Raw genomic sequence first — 6,000 nt, 5'->3', positions numbered from 1 at the left:
TCAGTTTACAGATTATTAAACTGAGTCACAAGTAAATGAAGGGACTTGCCTAAAGTTGCATTGTAAGTGGTAGAAAAGCGGAACCTCACACAAAGGCGATCACTTCCTTATTTTTAAGAATAATAATCTCCCTTCAAGATTCTCCACAGTTGGCCTGCAGTTCAATAGTTCTGTCTTTGACCACACTTGGGGAAGCTTTGGGAGAGCAGCCCTTTTCCAACCAAAGCGCATGCCAAACTAGACCCGAGAGAATTCTGGAGGATCACACCCTTCCAGGAAAACTAGGGCTTGTGGGCGATTACGCCTTCAATTTTCCAAGCCCCCTTCCACAGAGCCTCAAGACTTCGCCTGAGGAAAGGCGCTTCCGAAGCAGACCCAAACTCACCTAAACGGGCAAAGCCCGAGGGTATTCACTCCGCCCTCTGAAACTGAACCCTGTCTCTTTAAGCTCTCAGAACTGATGTGCAGAGAGAGCTACCTGTTTGTCTCCGCCCGCCTCCTCCTTCTCCTCCTTCCCCCCCTCCCCCGAGTTTCAGGTGAATGGGTCACTGGAGGCGGCGGCGCCACACCTGCTCCTTCCCGCCCCCTCCTCTTCCCCTTTCCTTCCCTTCCTTCTTCCTTTTGCTGTATTAGCCGCGAAGGTCCCCGGAGCCTCGCGCGCGCCTGGAGAAGACAGGGTCGGAGGTGGGAACTGCGTTGTGGAGGAAAGGGTCTGGCCGAGCTACAGCCGGGGGGGGGGGAAACCCCAGTTTAGGAACTGGTGCTGCGCATGCCCGGGGGCTGGGTGTGGGGAGAGGGGAGAAGGAGGCTCTGGCCACAGCAAAGCCCATTCTCCCGCTGCCTGCTCGCGTGAAGAGGATCCAGGAGGAGCTGGAGTCAGGTGCGCAGGGGCCAGTGAACTCGCTCTCCTAGTGCGCCTCTGCTGTGCCTGGCGCGGGGACAGTGAGTAGGGGACAGAAAGAGGTCTTACGTGTGCTTCTCCCTCTCGGAGGCTGGAAGGATTGAACCTGCTTCCCCGGGGGGGCTCGGTCTGGGGAAAAAAGGAGAGGGGCGCCTTCGGCACCTAGCCTTCAGTCCTGGACTAAGACTCCTCGGAGGAGCCGATTGGGGTCGGGGATTGGAGTTGCTGAAGAGCCTGGGGACTTGAAAAGGAATGGGGAGGGGATGGCGGGAGAGGGTCTGGGAGGTGGAGGGCGGGGGAGCCGGAACCTAACTTGGCCCCCTGGGGTGCTCTGAGAGGGTGTGTGTGTGTGTGTGTGTGTGTGTGTGTGTGTGTGTGTGTGTATGTATATGTATGTGTATGTGTGTAAAAAACTGCTGCCTGCTCTCTTAGGCTGAAATATTTAAAGCCACTCCCAGTTTTTTCAGAGAAAACTTTTCACTTTTCTTGGGTTATTGTTGTGGTTTTCTTGCCACTGTAAGTCTTCTTTGGGAGCTTTCGCGGGAGGGGGAAACCCGAGCCGCGCTCGCTTGGGGCCGCGGTGCGAAGGGTCTACTGTCCAACGGGGTGCAATGTAGGACTTTGAGGAGCAGGGGTGAGTTGTGGGTGGGGGTGGGGGGACGTCCGTTTCTCTCTCTCCAGCCCTTCTTGTTGGGACTCAGACGAAACTTTTGGAAAAGAGACCCGGGAGCAGTTTGCAGAACCTGAATGAAGTCCTGGACGTTTGGTCTGGTTTTTGTTTTGGGGAAGCGCAGCCCCTGGGCTCTCAGCTGTAGTAGTGGAGATGGTGGGGCACCCGAATATAACTAACTACACCTAGAAAAGCTTAGCCCCCCCCCGTTCAATACTATAGAAATACTGAATCAGGGTATTGATTAGTAATTGAATGTTTTGAGATCGTTGCATTTCCTTGTTACTGAAGCCCATCGTGGTTATAGTTTGGTTTTAATTTGTGTGAATGGAGATTTAATTCATTTTTTCATATATGAGTTGATCGCTTGAGTGTAGATACTGCTTTATTTTTTGGGTATAGATACTGTGTCCTCAGTGCCTGACTCATAGTAAACTCTTAATAAATTAGCCTGATTGCTTGGGGAGAGTAAAAGGAACATATATAGATGTGACTTGGGAATTTTTACTCTACCACTTGTTACCAAGATGATTTTATATTAGATACCCTTTCTTTTATCTTATTTGCACAAACAAGATTGGGTTTGTCTCTATTAACGAGATAGAGCTTCTAAAACAGATGGAAGGACTAGTATTAGAAACGTCCACATTTTGATCCTTGGCCAACTTTCACAAATAGGTTGGTTGGATTTGCTAAGGGCAGCTTTTTATGTGACTTCTAGTTCAGGTCCCTAAACCAACCATCGGACACATCTTTCAAAGGAAGTTTGGAGAAAAGGGTTGAGGGGCTAAGAAGTACCCAAAATGGCCTCTTTATTCACTTAGTAATCCTTCTATTCTCAACTAAATGGTTTTCTCTAGATAAATGTGCATGTACAAAATGATCTATGAGGACAGAAAATAAATTTTCTTGGCTCATATGGGCTCACTAACACATTTAGGCATGACGATTGAAATTCTTGGAAAACTCAAATATTTCTGATTTAAGGTGATGGGAGGAGGGGGAGTTTCCCCCCTATCCTTGGACAGTCTTCAGGCATTTATTATTTGCCCTGTGTTAGGCACTGTGCAAAGTTCTAGGAATACAAAGAAAAGCAGTGAAACTGTACCTACTCTCTAGAAGCTCACCCTTTAATGAAGATCATGCAAACTAGTGTACATACAAGATAGATATATAGTAAATGGGTATTAGTATCAGAGGAAGGGCATTAGTAGTGGGGGAATCAAGAAAGATTTCTTGCTTAACAGTTTGGGGCTTCTAAATCTCAAGATTGAGAAATAATTTAGCTCCACCAGAAATCTGTAAATCTGAGATACTCATAAGTGTGATACAGAGATGATTTTTCTAAATCAAAATCGAATTGACTTAAAAATACCTTTATTGGTAGAAACTTAGGCACCAAATATAGCTTATATAAAACTTGAGTATTAATAATTTGAGTTATAATTTGTGAATTTTTAGCATATTCACATGTATTTTTCTTTTCAATTTAGAGGTATAGCCTGTAGTCAGTGGTTTATGTGCATATATAAATCATTATGGTATATGGTGTTTTCATTGTAATTTTCACAGAAGATTTGAATCACCATTTAAAAAGCACTAGACAAAAAAAGGAAAAAACCCAACCAAACAACCAAAACATTAAACTGTAACCTAAACCTTAACTGCTCTTAAAGACTATAGCCACAGTTTATGGCAGAATCCAGAAACCACTCACTGATCACTCAGCAAGCATTTTTTGAGCATCTCCTATGTGTCAGGAACCTAGGGATTCAAAAGCAAAAACAGTCACTTAAATGCAAATTACTATGTACTTATAAGAGATTAATCAGGCATGTGGTATAAAAGATAATCTCATAGGGGAAGGCACTAATTGCTGAGGGCAACAGAAAAGGCCTTTTTGCAAAAGGTGACAGTTTTACTAAGTCTGGAAAACCAAGAGTAAGAAGTGAGTAGAGAGCATTCCAGGCCTGGGAGACACTCTGTGCAAAGGTAGAAATGGGAGCTAGGTGTGTCCTGCCCCTTGAACAGCTAGTCTGCCTGTATGGCTGGATTGTAGAGTATGTGGAAAGTATAGAAGTCTAAGAAGATTGGAAAGTTAGGGAAGGGGTCAAATAGTGAAGAGCTTTAAATGCCTGAGGACTTCTTTTATATTTGATTCTAGAAGTAAGGGGGAACTACTGGAGTTTACTGAGTGACAGATACCTATTCTTTAGGAAAGTCATTTGGGCAACTAAGTGGAAAATGAATTGGAGTGGAGATGGAAAGCAGGGATAGCAATAGCAAGGCAGTTACTGTTGTCTACGTGGGTGGTAAAGAAGGCCTGAACTAGGAGGAGGGTAGAAATGAGGAGTGTGAAGGTTGAAACGAGTCAGTTGGTTATAAATGAGAAGTTGAGAATAAGAAGGCTTTGAGCTGGAGGGATGATCAGGGAAGGCAGAGGAGCTGAAGTGGGTCCTATAAGTTAAAACAATTGGAAAAGTATTCATTTCAAGCAGGAATCCTTTTCCTTAAATAAATCCTCAGATAACTTCTTTGTATCTGTATCATATATCTTCTTAAATTTAGTCCACTCTTCTAGCCTGACAACTTTTTAAATCCTGACTCCATCCTCTAGGGCTTTAGATACCCCTCTTAGGTTTGTGTCATCTATAAATTTGATCAGTTTATTGATCAAATTGCATTCGAGTCATTGATAAAAATATTAGCCAGCACAGAGCTGAGCATGGATACTTGACAGTCCACTGCAGATTACTGTTCCTTGAATCCAACTCTTCAACCATTTCCATCTAATTGTACTCCTGTTTAGCCTGTATCTCTCCATTTTTCCAAAAGAAAAGTGTGACCTCATTTATCAAACATTTGGCTGAAATCTAGGTAAATTCTATCAGAAGCATGCCTAAGATATACCAGTTTAGCAACTGTGTCAAAAAATGTTGGTCTAGCCTGTTCTGGACAAAGCAACACAGGCCTTTAATGATCACTGCTTCCTTTTCTAGATAGTGACTAACCAATTCTCTAGTAATATGTTCTGCAATATTCCTAGGAATTAAAATAAAACTCACTATTAGCTTCTAGTTTAGAAATTCCATTTTCTCTCTCTCTTTTAAATTGGGACCACATTTCTACTTCTCCAGTCCTGTGGTGCCTCTCTTTTCTCTGAGTTTTCAAATGTCACTGGCAGTGATTCAACTATCACATAGGCCATAGAACCAGGAATGTCGTTCATCTGGACCAGAGGAATTGAAATCATAAAGGACAGCCAGGTACTTTTTCTTATCTCTTTAGATCAGCTATTGAAGAGATCTTCCTAAAGCCCAGGTCTGACCATGTCAATCCTTCCTGTTCGATAAATTCCTATGTTTCTCTGATACTTCCAGGATCAAAACAAAACAAAACCCAACCCCAGAAACTTTTAATTTCACTTTAAAAACCCTTTCATCCATCACCTGGCCCCTTCTTACTTTTCTAGGCTTCTTCCAGTTTACTCTCGTCCCATGTACTATTGACCCAATGACACTGGCCTCATTGCTATTCCTTGTACAAGACATTACATCTCTCAACTCCACTTGTTTTCTTTCTTTCTTTTTTTAATGGTGCCTATTTAAAATAGATTTTTATTTTTCAGGACAAGAACTCCATCTCCTTGTCTACCAGATTGATAAAGTACAGTATTCTTGACTTCTCTCCATTTGTACACATTGAAGCATTCAGAATGTCCAGGTTTGCACAGTAGCTCAGATGTTAAACTGCCATTGTACTAAGGCCTTGTGTACAGATTTGAGTCTTTCCATTTTAAAAAAGATGTATGAAATGCTCTCTCTTTGGGTGCATTTAGTCAACTTCCTCAGTGGTGGAAAGTACTTTGAGAACAAAGTGCCAGCAATGGGAAGGGATAGCTTCAAAAAACTTTTTGGGAAAAAAATTGGTAGGATTTTGTACCTAGCTGGGTACAAAAGATGAAAAGTTTAAATCAAAGATGACAATGAGGCTTTCAGCACACTTGACTAGGAGAATGGTAGCGTCACTGACATTGTACCCAGCTAGGTACAAAATCCTACCAATTTTTTTCCCAAAAAGTTTTTTGAAGCTATCCCTTCCCATTGCTGTCACTTTGTTCTCAATGCACTCCTCTAGGAGGTGGAGTTGCTCTCTGTATATAGACTGCTCTTGTACCTGAGTGGTAGGGGCAGCTAGGTGGTACCATAGAGCATAGAATGCCAGGCCTGGAGTCAAGAAGACCTGAGTTCAAATTCAGCCTTCAGCACTACCTGTGTGAGCCTGGGCAACCCTGTCTGCCTCAGTTTCCTCATCTGTAAAATGAGCTGGAGAAGGAAATGGCGAATCATTCCAGTATCTTTGCCAAGAAAACCCCACATGGGCTCATGAAGAGTCAGACATGACACAAAATCACCTGAGTATCCACCAA

At 43.3% G+C, this 6,000-nt stretch overlaps 1 protein-coding gene across 5 annotated transcripts in view; it reads left to right on the top strand.

Annotated features, from left to right (window-relative positions):
- Positions 1-511: 511 nt before the first annotated feature.
- The window catches only part of OCLN (occludin), a 59,403-nt gene continuing 53,914 nt past the window's right edge, over positions 512-6,000 (top strand). Inside the window, exon 1 of one of the 5 annotated variants that reach the window (XM_069085000.1) lies at positions 512-684. The gene's annotated coding sequence lies outside the window, so the exon portion shown is untranslated. Of the gene's footprint in view, positions 696-729; positions 943-1,512; positions 1,536-6,000 lie in introns of those variants that run through there. The other 4 variants (XM_069085004.1, XM_069085001.1, XM_069085002.1 and 1 more) reach the window with 4 other exon arrangements.

The sequence above is a fragment of the Petaurus breviceps genome, unplaced genomic scaffold (genome assembly GCF_028583685.1).
Source record: "Petaurus breviceps papuanus isolate PSGF00001 unplaced genomic scaffold, PetGlider_PUasm1.0 175, whole genome shotgun sequence".
NCBI classification, from domain to species: Eukaryota; Metazoa; Chordata; class Mammalia; order Diprotodontia; family Petauridae; genus Petaurus; species Petaurus breviceps.
This window is presented reverse-complemented; position numbering and strand designations above follow the sequence as displayed.